This window comes from Lynx canadensis, chromosome A1 (assembly GCF_007474595.2).
Source record: "Lynx canadensis isolate LIC74 chromosome A1, mLynCan4.pri.v2, whole genome shotgun sequence".
In the NCBI taxonomy this organism is placed as follows: domain Eukaryota; kingdom Metazoa; phylum Chordata; class Mammalia; order Carnivora; family Felidae; genus Lynx; species Lynx canadensis.
Window position 1 is genome coordinate 59,992,206 of NC_044303.2, and position 22,231 is coordinate 60,014,436.

Sequence of the window (22,231 nt, forward strand, 5' to 3'; positions counted from 1 at the left end):
TCAGATAATTTTCCCACCCTCCCATTTCCCCACTCACACACTCTCTGTCTCTCAAAAATAATAAACAAACATTAAAAAAGAGTATAAATATCAAAATCCTCAATGTAAATATCTCAATGCCATATAAACAGACATAAAGTATCAATTTTAGTTTCATTAACATATTCTGTAGAGAAATAGTATTTTCTTAATGTACAACAATAATATTTATTGTCATTTTGAGTATGAGAGAGACACGGTTATACATTTACATGTTTATAACTCTTTGGTCTTCTTGAATGTATATATATATATATATATATTTTATAATTTAATGCACTCTATTTATTTTATTCTATAAATTTCATGCCAAGCTTATTATGGGAATAACAGAACAGTATTCTATTATTAAGAACAACTCTTCTTTATGGACTTTGGGTTAAATGATAATATTACAAAATATAAACAATGAGTTCTAAGTTTTAGCAAGCAATCTTTCTTGTTATAGTCAACCACTAATTCAACAGTATTTCCCTATTTAATATTATCTATGTGATCATTGAAAGTTTGGACAAAGGCAATGTTGAAATTAAAAAAAAAAGGTCTTGTATGTGGAGAGATATTTTAGTAACACGCTCCATTCTAATTTTTAAGGACATCATATTTCATGTAATTTTATGATGCTAGTTATCAATTAATTGAATCACAACTTCATATACATATACTTCATTGATTGTGCTGCGATAATACAACTTGACCCCCTAAAGACTTTTCCTAGAAGACTGGAGAAAAACTCCTAGAGAATGGAATCTGAACAACACAGATTGCTATCTACGAGAGACCTAATTTCGAATTTCAGGTGGGAATAAGGAGAAAGGCCTGAATGAGAAAAGTGCGTGTGTTGGGGAGCCTGAATGGCTCAGTCGGTTAAGCGTCCAACTCTTAATTTCAGCTCAGGTCATGATCTCACAGTTCGTGAGTTTGAGCCCCACGTTGGGCTCTGTGCTGACAGTGTGGAGACTGCTTGGCATTCTCTCTCTCCCTCTCTCTCTCTCTGGTCCTCTCCTGTTCTCTCTCTCTCAAAATAAATAAAGAAGCTTTTAAAAAAAATTTAAGAAGTGTGTGTGTTGGATCTCTTTTAGGGCTTAAGATGCAATACAATACTCTACTTGTGTCTTATTAGCCTAAACTTACTAATATGATGACTCCTCTTAAAACAAGTGGTTTAAAATATGTATTTATTCTGACTCTTCAATTGTCAGCTGAAAATTGGAGTGGGGGGTGGTTATTGAGTGAATGAAAGACTAGTGCATAGTGTAAACATCTAGCTCTATTTACCACAACCAACAAATAAAAGTCAATGTTGAAATAACTTCCCTACAGGTAACATGGCCATGCATCAAACCCTTATCTAAATATTGGCATCGATCCATATTTATTTTTTCCCATTACACACAATTACCTTTTTATAATGAGCAATAAGGATATATGAACAAGCCAAAGATTTTCATCAATTACACTGTCATACTTTGCCCATGGTGAAACATCTGACAATCCCAAGTAATGATTAAATTCTATAATTATATCATATTTCTCCTACTTAATTTACTGCAAACATTAATATTTTTGTGTAAGTAGGGGACACCTTTCCCTCTCCATTTCATATTTGAGAAACTGTAGCTAAAATAGTCTACCTTATTTACCCTGTGTTAAAAATGGAAGTTTCAAGTCCCTTTTTCATAATTACACATTCATTTTAAATTTCTTTAAATCATGAAATATAAAAAAGTAAATATTGTATTTCTTCTAAACCAAAGTTTAAAATGAGAAATTCAAAATCAACTTAATTAGAATTTAAATACCACATGACCTAAGACTCAGATTTTGTTAAGACTGCTATTTACTTAAAGAAATTTGGTGCAAAGCCAAATTTCTTGATGGAATATAGTAATGATTTAAGTCAGGGACATTTGCTCAAAAGAACATAACTCTGTGTACATTAGAATAACTGAAGTTGTGATTTAATATAAATCACATTTATATTATCACAAGAAATTTATCATTAACCCAAGAAAAAAGACTGTAATAAGCTTGGTCATACCTTGTATGGTTCTAAACTTAAGTAAATTCTAGAGACACCAGCAAATTCAAACACTTAATTTTATGCTTCATAATCTGCATAAGTTAGTTAAATTCTAAGTATCAGTTTCTTCTGCCCTCCCTTCCTAGAATCAGGTTTGACCAGAGGGAGAAGATTTACAAAGCTGAGAAGGGGAAGGTTCTTGGTAAACAAGTTAGTGAGGAGAGTGGCAGTGAATTTGGCCTTAAGACAATCTCTATAAGTTGTTTACATTTGCAGCACTATATTGCTGTATTTTTTACCCTATCTAATTTGTACCAATGAAATAAGATGTTGTTAATTGGGTAATGCATTCAAATAAATACTGTATCTATTTAGAACATAGAATATAAAGTATTTAGAAATATGACAACAAATCATTTTAATATGAATAAAATCTCTCCAGTTATAATAAGTATTATTAAACTTTTGAGTTTATACTCATGTGTGTGAGCCATGTGTATGTGTGTGTAGAATTGATTCTCATTATTCATGATAGTTATGTTCTATAAAGTTTCTGCAAATACTGAATTAGTGAATACTCAACCATTGCCTCTGGGTGAAATACAGTGTTAACTTCCTGGGGACCTCTGGTCATAATAACTTTGTCAATCAATCAATGAGTAAACTTGTTTTATATGAGTTTCTGTTTGGATGCACACACACACACACACACACACACACACACACACATATACATCGGGTTCATTAACCTTGAACTCCTAGCCAGCAGCACTGAAATCTTGCGTAAGTTTATCTAACACACATTTCTCCATAATGCACGTCACAGCTTTCTTGAGCTTGGAGAAAGAAGCTAGAAAACACTTCAGCACTATGCATGGGTGCCATTTTAAGCAGCAAAATCACTAACAAAAAATAAAAAATGTGGAAAAAGTGGCATTAGATACACCATGAAAAGGACATTTGTGTAAAGTACGAAAGTTGAAACAAGAAGGCAGAGAATTACCTTGTTTCTCTCTGAATATATACAAAATTTACACATGCGCTCACATGCACGTGTGCGTGCACACACACACAGTAATTACTTTGTAAAATTAGAAATGTGTATGAAAGTAAATGTTTATGCCATCTTCACATGACGGACTAGTAATATTTTTCAGTAAACCAATTTATATGGACACAAGAAGTAATATGTCAATTTATGGATAGTTTCACTCTTTAACAATGCCTCATTGAATCAATTAGTAAAATGTGTTATTTTTCCTTGTGTGTCAGGATATTTGTTACAAACTAGATGAGTGTTTTTGCCAATTTACTCAAAATGTTGGATATTGTTTCACGTATTTGGAAAAGACTTCATTTTTGAGGAACTAATAACAAAATGAGTACTTAACTAACAAAAATTCCCCCCTAATTTAGCCTCAAATGTTGGGGCTGAAATTGAAAAGTGCAATACTTACTCTTTCACATGTGCTTTGTTTGCTATGACTGCTTTCATCAAGTTTAAGGTGAGCCAAGATCTGAATTTGAAATTATGGAGTCTCCAAACAGAAGATGAAAGAAAACAGAAGGAAAGAGCAGACAGAGAGAAGTCCAGAGTGCAAAGCAGGCATTATTCCGATTTCCTTTTTCTTTTCAGGTTTGTGATTGGTGTCTTCACAGAGGGTTTTCAGTCACATACTGAGAACTCTAATTAAGAGACTTATCTCCATTTGTGCTGGCTTGAGGGGGCACTTCAATCAAGTGAAACCTGTTGAAGTGCGAATAGGAAGAGCAGGGGAAGTCAGACTGTCATCAGAAGTAGGTTGGCTGTCGGCCAGGAGGCAACACAGGACAGACAGCTTCACTGGCAAAATGTCCTCAACCTGGTATGGAAACTCCAGGCAGAAATCAGCATTTGCCAGCACACTGGAACTGGATCTGTTTATTAGAGGTAAGCGGACTTAACCAGAGCTCTCAGAGGCTGATATAAAAGTTCAAAGGTCAATTTATTATTTTGCAGTGAGGAGTACTACTTACTTCTGGTCTGATTAATATACTTTCTTGAGATGGGCGTGCATTAGAAGTTGACATATTTTTCAAGAACTGCTTGGTAGTTGTGAAATCTGAATAAGGGGGGAGTTTTGATAATAATAGCTTCTGATAGTCTGACACATGTATCTCCTCAGTAGAATATGCCTGTCTCTAGGACCAAAGAGATCATACATCTCATTATACTACATGAATAACGCTGGCATTATTTTCTTCTCTGACTCTTTTTTTTTTTTTCTGTTTTTATCATTGATCACTCCTTTCAACTGACAGGTATCAGAGAATATCTGCTGGTGATAGTGATATTAAGATTGCACCAGCTTCCCAAGAACTTGGAGACACACAGGGCAATCCTGTAAAAAAATTTTTTTTAAAAAAAACATTAAAAATTAGGCAAATCTGACACCATGGAAATTATTAACAATCTACAACAAAACCACGAGTTTATGTATTATTGTATGCTAAGTAATTCAGGAAGGCTTAAATTCCAGTTATGAAGTTCTGGCAGTAGTCTCATGGAAAGCCATTCTACTAAAATTTAATTAATTAATTTTTCCTTTTTTTCCTTTTACTTTGGTGGATTTTAAGTTCACAGAATTGGATTAAATCTACTTACATTCATCCTTATTTCATGCAAGCTCGTATCTATCTATCTATCATCTATTATCTATCTATCTATCTCTACTGTCTATAGTAAGAAAAAGGTCACATATATCTGAATATTGGAACAATGACAATAACAGGACTTAACCACTTTTGTGTTTTTTCCCCAACTCCTCCTTTTTTATTCCTCAAACATTGTTCTCTTTCTTCTGAATCCTGTGCCCATTATACCCTTGCTTTTATTTTTACATAATTTTATATAAGTTGATGATGCCTATATGTATGATGAGAAGACATGAGAGATAATTCAAACACAGCAGTAAGGAAGCACCTGAAGACTGACCAGTCCTCTAATAGTGAGAGAGAAAGTGAACGAGCAAACAACAGGGTGTTTTACCCACTTTGGCTTAGAAATGCTTCATGAATATCTTTGCTCTGATTTCAAGCTCATATCACAGTCTAATAAATTCTTAGTAGATTCCAAGTAAATTACTTAGAAATAAAAACGTTCTAAGAAATTTACAGAATGTTTTGTCTAACTGAGATAGCATGTCTCGTTATAAATCTGGCAGACACTGTAGTTATAATCGAGCATCCTTAGAAGGACAAGATACACAGATAGTTTCATTCTTTGAACATTCATGCTGGAGATGTGATTGTTGTGTTGAAAGCTTGATATGAAATCAAAATATCATTCAGAATATTATGAGATAACAATTAATAATCAAAAATCATTTTCCAGACTTGAAAAAAAGTAAGAATTAACATTCAAAATCTTTAAAAACATGGGCTTTGGGCTTGTACTCAAATCCAAACTATGCTACTTCAAAGTTAGGTATGCTTTCTGATTCACATATCAAAATCTTAAATATTTTTTAAAAAATTTTAAGTTTATTTGTTTATTTTTGAGAGAGAGACAGAGACAGCAAGTGGGGGACGGGCAGAGAGAGAGGGAGAGAGAGAATCCCAGGCAAGCTCCGCACTGTCCCCATGGAGCCCAATGTGGGGCTTGAACTCACAAACAATGAGATCATGACCTGAGCCAAAACCAAGACTCAGACACTTAATCCACTGAACCACCCTGGCACCCCTCAAAATCTTAATTGTAATAGCCTCCCAAGTTCTCTTGAAATTAATGACTATGCCAGAAGTACCTACCACGGTTCCTGACACGGAACAAGTGCTCAATATATGATGAGTTTTCTCTTTCTTCTTCATTGCAAGGTAAGATTTTCTATGGTTGCTCAACATACCAGCTCACATGTTATTTCTTTAAATCAAGTTCAATTGCATGCCAATAGAAAATAATTATGGTCAAACACTCATATAATACATTCTTGAATATGGGGTGTATTGTGTTCAAGACAATGTAAAGGCCATCTCTTCTAAGTACACTTGTGGTCTTTAAGACCACGTCACTGAACCGATCACTTCTGACAGACTCCAGTAACTCAGACAACTTGCTTCGGTGGAGTACCAGCTCTGCACACAGACTACACCATGCAATCTGCAAGGCCAAATGTGTAACTCCTTAATAATATTACCCTGAAATTTCTCATCATCAGAACTAACCAGAAAGGCCATACACCACAGTCTGGAATCTGCTGTGACAAAATGAGTTAAAATCCCAGCATGTCATATTGATCTCCTAGGCTAAGCACCTAATCATTAGTATTAATCAGACTTGAAGAAATAATTAGGAATGTAGATTGATTCTTAGAAGGCAATTATTAAAAAGAAAAAAAGGATAAATCTGCTATGAATACAAAGTATAAAATATCAACAATAAAGGTAGTTGTGGAATGACTTGACCCTTACGACTTCAACACAAGTTATGCCTATTTAATCTTTATTTAGGGACAAGTTTTCTGAGAACAATGCAATTTGTGTCACACTGTTATAGGGAATTTTGTGTCCAGGGAAACAGCCCCAAAACCTTTAGTTTAAGAACCATTAAAAATAAATGCTGTTCTGCAATATTAAAGAATGAACAGCTAATGTAATGATTGATCCAAATGTAGCATTTCTAAAGATAAGACAGAAAAACTACAAATGAATCACCTGTACGGTTTATAGAAAATTAAGATTTCAGGATGCCTGAGTGGTTTGGTTGGTTAAGCATTGGACTGCCGATTTCAGCCTAAGTTATGATCTCCTGGTTGTGAGATTGAGCCCCACTTTGGGCTCCGCGCTGGGTGTAGAGCCTGCTCAATAGTCTCTCTCTCTCTCTCTCTCTCTCTCTCTCTCTCTCTCTCTCTCCCCCCTTCCCCTCTCCCCTGCTCACTCTCTCTCTTAAAAGAAAGAAAGAAAAAAGATTTCTACTTTCTCACTAGATTCATTGATATGTAAACCTTAAGAATCTACACATGTCAAGATACACAAATGATTGCTATGCATACTTAAATTTCAGATCAGTGTCCTAGGGAATTTTTCTTGAGTAGGTGATCAAAGCAAGGAGAGAGCTTTTATGGTAGAGGCCGTAAGAAAAGGGCCCTTAGAGATGAGCACCTAGCACAGACAGTCAAATCAAGCAAAGGTGGATACTCCTGAAACTTATTCCTGGCAACTATCATTAAAAATATAAATTCTTGGGGCGCCTGGGTGGCGCAGTCGGTTGAGCCTCCGACTTCAGCCAGGTCACGATCTCGCGGTCCGGGAGTTCGAGCCCCGCGTCGGGCTCTGGGCTGATGGCTCAGAGCCTGGAGCCTGTTTCCGATTCTGTGTCTCCCTCTCTCTCTGCCCCTCCCCCGTTCATTCTCTGTCTCTCTCTGTCCCAAAAATAAATAAACGTTGAAAAAAAAAAATTAAAAAAAAATTAAAAAAATATAAATTCTCACAAAGATAGATTAGGTTATTTTCTAAATTACTTTAAATTCATTTTTGAACAAGAATGTTGAGAGAAACAGTACCTGTCTATATAAGGTTGGGGCAAAACCTCTGAACATATATATTTTATGTCATTTTGCTTTTTGACTTATGTTAATATATTTTATATTAAACAAAGTAAAATATAATTTATCTCCAAGTAAATAAAAATCCTTATGATACACAACTAGACATATTCCATTATATTGTCTTTTTCTTTACTAGCATTTTACGTATAGTAAAGATTCTGTCAGTAACTAAAACAACATTTGGGCAAGCAATAAATTGATCCACATGAATATTGATGGAATTATCACTCAATTTTCATATTGTTCTTACTTTCTTCTTCTTATTTTTTTTGGGGGGGGAATGGGTTTCTTGCTACTTTGAAGAAACCTTTAGATGGTGGCCCTTTGTTTCTGTCCACTCTTGTGAGTTTATATTTTATATCTTCAGTTTCCTTAGAGACATGAAAGTTTTCAGACTACAGAGATTTTTTTTTTATCTGGACCAATGTTGTGAATACAAGGTTTAGCTTGAACTTGATATTTGCAGGAACAGGAATATCTGTAACAGTGTCAGTTCCCACTGGACTGAACTAGATGGAGCCGTAATTTTCCGTTTAGATTCATTCCTTGAATTTAATATAGTCAGTCAGAATCCAAATCTAAATCTATCCCAATCAGGTTTATAGACAGCAGTCTGGCAACTGAAGAATTACAATTCAAAACCCCAGTTGGCCATGCCTGTAACATCTATTCTAAATAGAATGAAGACAGGGAACTTTAGAGTAAACGTGTTCAAAATATTTTCTTTGTAGACATGAATGCCCAAAGTATTTTCTACATTAGGAATTTGCAAGCAATTTCAAAGGAAATATTTGTCAAATTTACTGAGGTTACATATCTTCTTCTTGAAAAATAAAAACAAAAAAAGAAACATTTTTCATTAATTTTCTATTTTGAAAAATCCCAATTTTTCCTGGTGAGCTTAGATTTTTAAAATATTATGTATCAATTGAAGTGAATATTTTATTTGTATGGTACCTATTTGGATTAATTCACTTTTCTGAAATTAATCAATGAGTCATGCTAGTGTACAGAATGGTTTTTAGAGGGAATTGGCTTTTGAGGAGGTTTATTTATCCCATCTGTAGCACTTACTACTATTGTGACTTTGAAAAAAAAGTAAATGAAGGAAAAAAAAAAGTTAGAGAGGGAGGGAGCCAAAACATAAGAGACTCTTAAAAACTGGGAATAAACTGAGGGTTGATGGAGAGTGGGAGGCAAGGGAGGGTGGGTGATGGGCATTGAGGAAGGCACCTGTTGGGAGGAGCACTGGGTGTTGTATAGAAACCAATTTGGTAATAAATTTTATATTAAAAAAATAGAAATGTGTTGGGTAGAGGCTTAGGTAGGTAATACAACAAATAACTGAGATACCTTTTATAAGAAACAAAGTTTCAATAACAAAGAATTAGTACAGGGCTCATCTGTAGTAAACAGTAGAGGAAAATAAAGTAATAAAAATATTTAATGGAAAATTTTTAAATCTTTGATTTAATATTTGGAGTCAAAGAATTTCTCATGTTTGTATTTTTCCATAAGCTTGATATGTTACTTGTACTTAAAGAAATAATACATTATACAATTTGCATTTGGGATGAAATGGCAAAGTTTTTAAATTTATATTTATATTATTATTATATGTATATTTTATTTTAAAAGTATCTATATATTTAAACCTTAACAATACACCACCTTATATTAAGAGCACTGGGTGTTGTATGGAAACTAATTTGACAATAAATTTCATATTAAAAAAAAAGAAAAAAAGTAAATGAAGCTACCAGTGCTTCTGTTTCCCCATTTGTAAATTGCAAAATTTAATTCAAACATTTTTTTCATCTATTTTTAAGTTTTATGATGCTCTGCATTTCTTAAGTCCTTTATGATACCTTAAATCATGTCATCTTCATGCTATCCCTATAAGATAGGGAGAAATTATCACTATTTTCACTTAGAAGTGATACAACTGAAGCATAGAGGCATTAAATAAATTTTCCTCACCCTATCAATGACATAATTTTTACTTTAGAGGCTTGTCATTTTGAATATAAAATATTTCCTTGAGCAGATAATTCCAAGCTATTATTTACAAATGTAAATATATATGTACATATATATTCATATTGAACTTATGAATATTTTCTGCCTCTAGAAATAATATCTGTGTGCCTGGATATTAGTTAAATGGATCTTACAGCTTTAAGCCTGTGGCTTTAAATTGTGGCTTCTTGTACATTTGCAACTTATTTATTTCTTTTTATTTACTTTTGTATGCATGATGACTTCTGAATAAACATATCTATAAATTATTCATTGGATATCACATTCAAAATTTGTGGTTCAGGTCAGATTCCAAGATGTTGATGCTTAAAATTCAGACATTCCCGGTGGTAAAGGGGAGTTTAAAGGAGGAATTAACATTCAGATTACAAATGCATATCAAATTCTTTTTTTAAAATCATCATCCTTTGTAAATTTCAATCACACTATTGTACAAGATTTGTCAAATTAAAAGGATATTTTGCTCCCTCAGAGCTTACATAAGTGATATATCTGCTAAACATTCTTTGATAAAATCACAAACCAAGTTTATAAATAAGTTTTTTAAAAACCATTTTGATAAGCAAGACTTTCTGGATTAATTAATCGGGTGCACCTGGAAATGTGGACTATGGACAGGAATTCAAGAACTTCTGTTCTGAAAAGGACTGGAGAAATGATAAACTAATCATATCATTCCAAATCTGACAAATTGTTCCTGGAGCTGATTTAAAAGACTGGAAGAACAGATTTTATCTCCTGCAGATTTTCTTTTTGGGACAAGAATATTCCGAAGATGCTCCCATATTGGAAGCTCTTTGCAGCTTCAGATTGCCTTCCACTGTGTTTCCTTCTCTCTCTGTGGTCATATTGTGAGAGATGGTTAAAATTCCTGTTTAATGCTTCTAGGGAGACAAATGAGCTGCTGTTTTCAGACAACCCTTTGGGAAAGTATGTGATTAAACTTTATCAGTAGAGGAAAATTCTGTAACTTCAGGGATTTCTCTTCATTATTCTTCTACCCCTAGGCCTTATTGGGAAGGTGGGGTTGGGGGTTACCCAGGGTGCTACTGAAGACTATAACAGGAATAAAACTACTCCCTGATGCAATCTGGAGGAAAACTATTTAAAGCTACATGGAGGAATTTGGCTTCTGCTCAGGAGATAGATATTTCATAACAAAAAAGAGGTGGAGTAGGAGGTTATGGTATGGTGTAGTGACAGCAGCATTCTCCCAACGGTAGACAGAAGATGGCATGATGACCAAAATTCCAGGCTGCCAATGACGTGGGTTCTGAAGTCCTTCAAACACCAGAACCCTTGTTGATAACAAGGAGGATTGCAAACCTTTATGTTGGAGTTGCTGAGTTCACTGGTTGGAGCCAAATTATATCAAATGAATATAGGAGATTGACATCAGAGATAAAAGTAAGTCACTACTGAGTGAGAAAAATGGTTGAATCATTAGAAACAAGGCTGAGCAATCTTTGCCTTTTGCTTAAGATGAAAAGTCAGTGTATATACAGTCGTTCTTTATAAGCCCTTTGATAAGGAATTGAATTGTTCCATGATATCAGAAGTGCTTTTGAAGGAAAATTAGGAAGAAACAAGAGAGAAAGAGTCTCTGTCTTAGTCTTTTTTGATGTTATAACAAAAATACCATATACCGGGTGGGGTATAAACAATAAATTACATTTCCCACAGCTCTCAGGCTGGGAAGTCCAGGTTCAAGACACTAATAGATATGGCACTAAATCACTTTCTGGCTCATGGAAGGTGTCTTCTTGTGGGGATTCCTTTAATAAGGGCATTAATCCCATTCAAGAAGGCTCACCCTCTACCAAATCACTTTCCAAAGTTCCCATCTCCAAATACTACCACACTGGGGAAAAAGTTTCAACATATAAATGAGTGGGGAGAGGTAAACATTTACTCTGTAGCAATCTATTAAAAAAAATAAATCTTGAAGTTGGATTTCACTATTTTTTAAGTTTATTTATTTATTTTGAGAGAAAGAAACAGAGAGGCAGAGAGTGAGAGAGAGAATCCCAAGCAGCCTCCATACTGTCAATGCACAGAACCTGATGTGGGGCTCGAGCTCAGGAACTGTGAGATCATTACCTGAGCTGAAATCAAGAGTGTGACACTTAACCAACTGAGCCACCCAGGTACCCCTGGACTTCATTTCTTGAGGTTAAACTTTAAGAACTAACTAAAATTAGAGAGAGTGAGTTCTTTACAGTCTCACCAGAGGGATATTTTTGCCCAAGTATCAGACATTCTGTCAATAAACAAAATAATAGTTAATATAGAGTGGTCTCCCCTTACCCAAGACTCCCACTTCCAAGAATTTTAGTAGATGCCTGAAACTGTGAATAGTACTGAACCTTACATATACTAGGCTTTTTCTGTACATACCTACATATGATAAAGTTTAATTTATAAATTATGCATATAAGAGATGAAAAACAATAACTAATAATAAAATAGAACAATGATAACAATATACTGTAATAAAAGTTATCAGAATGTGCTTTCACTCTCTATCAAAAAATCTTATTGTGTTATACTTACCCTTCTTCTTGTCATAATGTGAGATGATAAGAGGCCTATGTGATGAGAGGAAGTGAAGTGAATGACACAGACACTGTGACATAGCTTTAAGCTACTACTGACTTTCTGATGATTGGTCCAAGGAGGATCATCTGCTCCTAGACCACCACTGACCTCAGGTAACAGAAAGTGATACAGCAATAAGGGAGGTGGGGGTGGGGAAGAACTACTATATATTGAATGTTTACTGTGTATCAGGCAATTTGATAAGCACTTCACCTAAATGATCTATTTTAATTCTAACAGTAAGCATGTTGCAGGTTTATCAGCTACTATTATTATTCCCAAATAAGGTGAGGAGCCTGCATTTAGAAAAAAGCTAAAGACTAATACAGCTATATCCTAGCAGAAAGCAGATAGCTATATCCTAGCAGATACCGGCTTCAAATCCCATTCAATTAATTTTTAATAATAGGATTTGGTGTCCTATCTGCATGCTGTCTTTTCCATATACAAAAGTATTTCTACTTTAAAAAGTAAATTTTTAGATACTGTGTGGCTATATCTAAAATAATTGGTACTTTAAATAGCATATTACTTATCTATTGGAAATTATTCTATTCAGCCAAAAAATTATTTTTAAAAATTATCAGGTTTCAAGTGGAGATATTTTCTAATAAGGCAGTTTATGGGCAAACCATTACAAACTACAAAATTAAATTTAAAGAAATATGGTGCCAGGGTGCCAGGGTGGCTCAGTTGGTTAAACCTTCCATTCTTGATTTGGGCTCAGGTCATGATGTCAGAGTTTATGGGTTCCAGACCCAAATGGAGTCTGATTGGGATTCTCTCTCTTCTTCTCTCTGCCCCTCCCCTGCTCATGCTCTGTCTCTAAAAATACATAACAATAAACCTTTAAAAAATTACGGTTCCAACAAAAGGGAAGACGCTTTAAGTAATTCATTTTCATATGAAAATTATCAAACAGGTGATTTCGTTAATCTACCTCACTTTGCAAATAAGAAATCTGAGGTAGATGAGGCTACTTGACTTGTACTGGTTAACTCAGTACTGATTAACTCAAGCTTTTAGGGAGAGTGCATAAAATGTTTTCAAATTGATTCCTGTTGTACATGGATTAAAGGACTGTTTTCAGTCTTTAGCTAAAACAAATATACAAATCATAACCTGTATCAACATATGCCTAGTCATATTATTGTAGATATATATCAGGAATATTTTTCTAGAAGTTGTTTTTCTGGATTTAATTAATTAATTAATTTGCATATTTACTTATTTAATTTTATTGTTCATGTTTCAAGTTTTGTTTTGAATACTAGTTAGTTAACATATAGTGTAATATTAGTTTCAGTAGTACAATTGAGTGATTCATCACTTACATGTAACAACCAGTGCTCATCCCAACATGTGCCTTCCTTAATGCCCGTCACCCATTTAGCCCATCTCCCCCCATGCATCTCCTCTTCAGCAACCCTCAGTTTTTCTCTATAGTTGGTATATATATATATATTTTTTCTTTATGCATTCATCAGTCAATGGACATTTTGGCTCCTTCCATGTAGATTTTGGATACTAATCCTTTATCAGATACATCATTTGCAAATATCTTCTAAAAGTATCTTTTGGTTTCGTTGATTATTTCCTTTGCTATGCAGAAACTTTTCATTTTGATGAGGTCCCAATAGTTCATTTTTTCTTTTGTTTCCCTTGCTTCCAGAGATATGTCTAATAAGAAGTTGCTAAGTCTGAGGTCATAGAGATTGCTCCCGTGTTCTCTAGGATTTTGATGGTTTCCTGACTCACATTTAGGTCTTTCATCCATTTTGGATTTCTTTTTGTGTATCGTGTAGGAAAGTGGTCCAGTTTCATTCTTTTGCATGTTGCTGTCCAATTTTCCCAACACTATTTGTTGAATAGACTGTCTTTTTTCTATTGGATATTAATTCCTGCTTTGTTGAAGACTAGTTGGCCATATAGTTGTGGTCCATTTCTGGGTTTTCTGTATTGTTCCATTGATCTATGTGTCTGTTTTTGTGCCAGTACCATACTGTCTTGATGATTACAGCTTTGTAATATAGCTTGAAGCCCAGGATTGTGATGCCTCCAGCTTTGCTTTTCTTTTTCAAGATTGTTTTGGCTTCTCGGGGTCTTTTGTGGTTCCATACAAAAGCTCTGTGGAAAGTGCTAGTAGTATTCCAATAGGGATTGCATTAAATGTGTAGATTTCTTTGGGTAGTATTGACATTTTAACAATATTTGTTCTTCTAATCCATGACCATGGGATATTTTTCCACTTCTTTGTGTCATCTTCAATTTTTTTCATAACTGTGCTACAGTTTTCAGAGTACAGATCTTTTACCCTTTGGCTGGGTTTATTCCTAGGTATCTTATGGGTTTTTGATGAAATGTAAATGGTATCAATTTCTTGATGTCTCTTTCTGATGCTTTATTATTGGTGTATAGAAATGCAACATATTTCTGTATATTGACTTTCTATCCTGTGACTTTACTAATTCGTGTATCAGTTCTAGCAATTTTTTGGTGGAGTCTTTCAGGTTTTCTACATAGAGCATCATGTTGCTGCAAATAGTGAAAGTTTGACTTCTCCCTAGCTGATTTTGATGGCTTTTATTTCTTTTCGTTGTCTGAGTGCTGAGGGTAGGACCTTAGTACAATCTTAAATAACAATGATAAGAGTGGATATCTTTGTCTTTTCCCTGACTCAAGGAAGAGCTCTCAGTTTTTCCCTAATTGAGTGGGTCTTTCGTATATGGCCTTTATGTAGTTAAGGTATTTTCCCTCTAGCCCTGGTTTGTTGAGGGTTGTTATCAGGAATGAATGTTATATTTTGTCCAATGCTTTTTCTGCATCTGCTGAGAGGTTCATATGGTTCTTATTCTTTTGTTTATTTTTTTTATTTTTTCAAAACATTTATTTATTTATTTTGAGAGATGAAGGGATGGGGAGGGCAGAGAGAGAGGGAAAGAGAGATTTCCAAGCAGGCTCTGTATGTCTATAGTACTCCTGACAGGAGGCTCAATGTCATAAACTGTGAATCTACAACCTGAGCCAAAATAAAGAGTCACATGCTTAACCCACTGACCCACCAAGGCACCCCCTATTCTTTCTTTTATTAATGTGGTGTATCACATTGATTGTTTTGCAAATATTGAATCACCCTTTTAACTTTCTGGGTGAAAGTGTAAATACCTATGTCCTTTTGCAAGATGTTGACAAATCTCTGGACAAAGTGCTTCTGTTATTTTTCATTCACAGTAGGAATGTATGAATTTACCTAATTGACCACAAGTTTCCAACAGAAAATGTTGTCAAATTATTGTATTTTTTCATCTGATAGATGATTAATAGTATAATATTTTCATACAAACATACCTTATTTAGAACCGGATTCATCATTTTATATCTTAGAAACATTTAAATTTCTTTTGTTTTTTAATTTTTTTAATGTATTTATTTTTGAGAGAGACAGACATAATGCGAGTGGGTTAGGGGCAGAGAGAGAGGGAGACACAGAATCTGAAGCAGGCTCCAGGATGTGAGCTGTCAGCACAGAGCCCGACGTGGGGCTAGAACTCACAAGCTGTGAGATCATGACCTGAGCCGAAGTCAGATGCTGAACAGACTGAGCCACCCAGGCGCCCCGAAACATTTACATTTCTATGAGTGTGTGTGAGTGTGTGTATGTGTGTGTCCTTTGTCCATATCTTCAGACTATTGTTCTATTGGATTGTTGGTCTTCTTCTTCCCTTTTTTAGAAATTCTTTGTAAGTTGTTTGTTCATTACACAATTTGCCAATATTCACCGGATTTTTCTCACATTTTTTGTTTTAATATACTAATATTTATTAATCTTTTAAGTTGTAAGATAATTTTTCACTCATAAATAATTTCCCAAATCTTATTAAAAGTTAGATCTTTCATCAAGTATTTCAAGACTCACATTCATCATATGCTACTTTTCCATATACTGCAAAGTAGATCTTAACTCCATTTTCCAGATTTTTCTAAAGGATGTTAGAATGGATGGTATACATTCTCAGTGAGGGTAAATATCAAAGTACCAATATGAAGTAGCATTCCTATTACTGTAATATCTGTATACTTTATAAAATTATAAAAAGACTTACATAGTTCTTATATATACATCTGAGAATTTCTAAGTACTTTTCATGTATTGGCTCATTTAATACTATGTGAAATCTGTGAGGCAGATACTATTTTTTTCCTCATTTTGCAAATTAGAAAACGGAGCCATAGAGAACCACAGATTGAGTGCAGGCAATCTGGGTTTCTAACCCACTACAACTTGCTTCTTTTATCCTGCTCAGGCTGTGACCATGCCACCTGCTTACATTTCTTCAAGTTTTGAAGTATTTATCATTTAAAAGTAAATATGACATGTAAAACATTAGATATCACTGCCACCTAATTTGAGAAACACCAAGCACTAATATGAAATTCATTCAATGTAAATTTATATCATTTTATCACTTTGTGTCTTCCACAAACTGTGCTACCTGGAAAACTTAATATAATTGTTTGTCATTAACTGTAGCATACTGTTGTCAGAAATAACCAAAGTAGCCTCTTCATAAATGTCTTCTACTTGAGTAATCACTAAATCATATTTGTCATATTGAGAGGCCATGAGCACAGTGGTTAAAATCTCCAGCTTGAAATTAGTCAGCCTGGATCAGATCCTCGCTTAGCTATTCTGTTAGTTTTGTAGTCCCAGACTTATATTTGTTGCTTTAAAGTGAATTTTCCTTCTGACTTAAATGGGCTGAAAATATATACTTTACTCATTAAATTTTTCTAAATGTTTCACACATAAGTGCCATATACATTTTACCTATTATTATATCAAAAGGAGTTATAGTTAATTGCTATGCAAAGAGGAAAGATGAAAACAATAACTGCATTTTGTAAACAAAGATAAAACAACCAGTAGATATGATTCACTATCTTTAATGAGCTGAAATGAAAAGCAAACTAAATCCTTTACATGTAATTAGACATGGGAAGTAAAGCATGCTACTCTACTAATTTGGTTTGGAGACAATATCGAGCTATGATATCTTTTTAGCATCAGTGAAACTGACACTGATGCAAACTAAGTAATTAATAGAAAAAACACAGTAAGCTCAAGGAGACAGTGGATGGGGAGAAATTGTCTCATTATTCTTACCAGCCAGTCAATCTGGCATTCACTAGACAGGTAGATGCATGCAAAGGGAAACAAAATTTTTCATCAATAAAATCTAAATCAGTAACAGCAGAAAGTATGAAAGAAAAATAGAGGAATACATAAGGGATCCATTTTACTCTTCATTAATCACAATGAAAAATAATACCATAAGTACGAAGTGTCCAGAGTTATGTTCCTTAGTCATCCTTGGACTTCTTACCATAACTTTATAAAAAGAAAAAAAATGATGGTTGACTTTGCACAATTCAAATTAGGCACTTTATTACAATATTTTAGGATGTTCTGGGAACCTTATTCTGACCTTAAATGTCTTTAGAATTAGATTTATTACCCTGAATTCCAAATATCTGGCATTATTTTGTGTTGGGAAGCTCAATGTGAGAGTCTAAATGGTAACCGTGGAGGGATATTATGCAACAGCAAACTTTTTGATGGTTAATAATCATGAATCTATTGTCTGCTTCCTATCCCCAATCCTCATATGAAACACTCGCATTTAGAATATTTGGCTTTTAGAAAAGCAAGAGAATTCATAGCCATTCAATATTTGCAACCTGCATAGGATCTCTGGCATTATCCCTATAGCAACACATTAACATTTCTGCAGCTAAAAATGATCACACTAAGTGAGATGTATAAAGAATATAAATAGCCTGACACCAATTCCTCTCAGGTTTGCCACTAAATGACTTTTTTTATGGTTTCCAAAATTTTTTGGATTTTAGAATTCTGAAAGAGGTAATATCTAAAAGTCATTTACTTACATTAGGTAGCTAGTTATATAAAAGTTAAAGTGAAGGTATTAGTGGGCAAGAGACTGAATACCAAGCACTACATGCTATTTGGAGAACAAGCTTGGAAAGTGGTTTTAGAAACATCAGAGCCTGTGGGCATCATGAACATTTTCTTTTATTCTTTGCAAGATTGATGCACAAGGAAACATTTGGCAAATGTAAGTATATACACAGATCTTATGAAACATAGAGAATTCCAAGTAGTAAACCAACACAAAAGTAGTTAGACAAGAATATTATAATCATCAAACTTGCTAAGAGACTGTATCTTGCTTATTACAATCACAAAAAAGAGTGGTAATTCTGTGATGTGCTTAGAAGTGCTAACTATTGCTACAGTGGTAATCATATTACAGTATATGTATACATCAAATGAACATGCTGTACAACCTAAATTTACATGTTTTATGTCAAATATATTTCAATAATAGTATTAGTAATAATAATAATAATAATAATAATAGTAAAGGAATTACATGGACAACCGCAAATGGGCCTGGGTTAGAGAATTTAGACCCATATCTAAAATTATCACAGAGGGCGCAGGAAGATGGCGGCGTAGGAGGACGCTGGGCTCACCGCGCATCCTGCTGATCACTTAGATTCCACCTACACCTGCCTAAATAACCCAGAAAACCGCCAGAGGATTAGCAGAACGGAGTCACAGGACCCAAGTGCAGACGAGAGGCCCACGGAAGAAGGTAGGAAGGGCGGCGAGGCGGTGCGCGCTCCACGGACTGGCGGGAGGGAGCCTGGGCGGAGGGGCGGCTCGCCAGTCAAGCAGAGCCCCCGAGTCCGGCTTGCAAAAGCGGAGGGGCCTGACGGACTGTGTTCCAACAGCAAGCGCGACTTAGCGTCTGGGAGGTCATAAGTTAACAGCTCTGCTCGGAAAGCGGGAAGGCTGGAGGACAAAGGGAGGGTGAGCTGCGGAGCCCCCGGACGACAGAGCTCAGTTTGGCGGGGAACAAAGGCGCTCGCCAGCGCCATCTTCCCCACCCATCCCCCAGCCAAAATCCCAAAGGGAACCGGTTCCTGCCAGGGAAATTGCTTGCTCCGCGCAAACACCCAACTCTGTGCTTCTGCGGAGCCAAACCTCCGGCAGCGGATCTGACTCCCTCCGGCTGCCACAGGGCCCCTCCTGAAGTGGATCACCTAAGGAGAAGCGAGCTAAGCCTGCCCCCCCTCCCGCCGTGCACCTTGCCTTCCCACCCCAGCTAATACGCCAGATCCCCAGCATCACAAGCCTGGAAGTGTGCAAGTAGCCCAGACGGGCCACGCCACCCCACAGTGAATCCCGCCCCTAGGAGAGGGGAAGAGAAGGCACACACCAGTCTGACTGTGGCCCCAGCGGTGGGCTGGGGGCAGACATCAGGACTGACTGCGGCCCCGCCCACCAACTCCAGTTATACACCACAGCACAGGGGAAGTGCCCTGCAGGCCCTCACCACACCAGGGACTATCCAAAATGACCAAGCGGAAGAATTCCCCTCAGAAGAATCTCCAGGAAATAACAACAGCTAATGAGCTGATCAAAAAGGATTTAAATAATATAACAGAAAGTGAATTTAGAATAATAGTCATAAAATTAATCGCTGGGCTGGAAAACAGTATACAGGACAGCAGAGAATCTCTTGCTACAGAGATCAAGGGACTAAGGAACAGTCACGAGGAGCTGAAAAACGCTTTAAAGGAAATGCAAAACAAAATGCAAACCACCACAGCTCGGATGGAAGAGGCAGAGGAGAGAATAGGTGAACTAGAAGATAAAGTTATGGAAAAAGAGGAAGCTGAGAAAAAGAGAGATAAAAAAATCCAGGAGTATGAGGGGAAAATTAGAGAACTAAGTGATACACTAAAAAGAAATAATATACGCATAATTGGTATTCCAGAGGAGGAAGAGAGAGGGAAAGGTGCTGAAGGGGTACTTGAAGAAATAATAGCTGAGAACTTCCCTGAACTGGGGAAGGAAAAAGGCATTGAAATCCAAGAGGCACAGAGAACTCCCTTCAGACGTAACTTGAATCGATCTTCTGCACGACATATCATAGTGAAACTGGCAAAATACAAGGATAAAGAGAAAATTCTGAAAGCAGCAAGGGGTAAACGTGCCCTCACATATAAAGGGAGACCTATAAGACTCGTGACTGATCTCTCTTTTGAAACTTGGCAGGCCAGAAAGAATTGGCACGAGATTTTCAGGGTGCTAGACAGCAAAAATATGCAGCCGAGAATCCTTTATCCAGCAAGTCTGTCATTTAGAATAGAAGGAGAGATAAAGGTCTTCCCAAACAAACAAAAACTGAAGGAATTTGTCACCACTAAACCAGCCCTACAAGAGATCCTAAGGGGGACCCTGTGAGACAAAGTACCAGAGACATCACTACAAGCATAAAACATACAGACATCACAATGACTCTAAACCCGTATCTTTCTATAATAACACTGAATGTAAACGGATTAAATGCGCCAACCAAAAGACATAGGGTATCAGAATGGATAAAAAAACAAGACCCATCTATTTGCTGTCTACAAGAGACTCATTTTAGACCTGAGGACACCTTTAGATTCAGAGTGAGGGGATGGAGAACTATTTATCATGCTACTGGAAGCCAAAAGAAAGCTGGAGTAGCTATACTTATATCAGACAAACTAGACTTTAAATTAAAGGCTGTAACAAGAGATGAAGAAGGACATTATATAATAGTTACAGGGTCTATCCATCAGGAAGAGCTAACAATTATAAATGTCTATGCGCCGAATACCGGAGCCCCCAAGTATATAAAACAATTACTCATAAACAGAAGCAACCTTATTGACAAGAATGTGGTAATTGCAGGGGACTTTAACACCCCACTTACAGAAATGGATAGATCATCTAGACACACAGTCAATAAAGAAACAAGGGCCCTGAATGAGACATTGGATCAGATGGACTTGACAGATATATTTAGAACTCTGCATCCCAAAGCAACAGAATATACTTTCTTCTCGAGTGCACATGGAACATTCTCCAAGATAGATCATATACTGGGTCACAAAACAGCCCTTCATAAGTTTACAAGAATTGAAATTATACCATGCATACTTTCAGACCACAATGCTATGAAGCTTGAAATCAACCACAGGAAAAAGTCTGGAAAACCTCCAAAAGCGTGGAGGTTACAGAACACCCTACTAACGAATGAGTGGGTCAACCAGGCAATTAGAGAAGAAATCAAAAAATATATGGAAACAAACGAAAATGAAAATACAACAATCCAAACGCTTTGGGACGCAGCGAAGGCAGTCCTGAGAGGAAAATACATTGCAATCCAGGCCTATCTCAAGAAACAAGAAAAATCCCAAATACAAAATCTAACAGCACACCTAAAGGAAATAGAAGCAGAACAGCAAAGGCAGCCTAAACCCAGCAGAAGAAGTGAAATAATAAAGATCAGAGCAGAAATCAACAATATAGAATCTAAAAAAACTGTAGAGCAGATCAACGAAACCAAGAGTTGGTTTTTTGAAAAAATAAACAAAATTGACAAACCTCTAGCCAGGCTTCTCAAAAAGAAATGGGAGATGACCCAAATAGATAAAATCATGAATGAAAATGGAATTATTACAACCAATCCCTCAGAGATACAAACAATTATCAGGGAATACTATGAAAAATTATATGCCAACAAATTGGACAACCTGGAAGAAATGGACACATTCCTGAACACCCACACTCTTCCAAAACTCAATCAGGAGGAAATAGAAAGCTTGAACAGACCCATAACCAGCGAAGAAATTGAATCGGTTATCAAAAATCTCCCAACAAATAAGAGTCCAGGACCAGATGGCTTCCCAGGGGAGTTCTACCAGACATTTAAAGCAGAGATAATACCTATCCTTCTCAAGCTATTCCAAGAAATAGAAAGGGAAGGAAAACTTCCAGACTCATTCTATGAAGCCAGTATTACTTTGATTCCTAAACCAG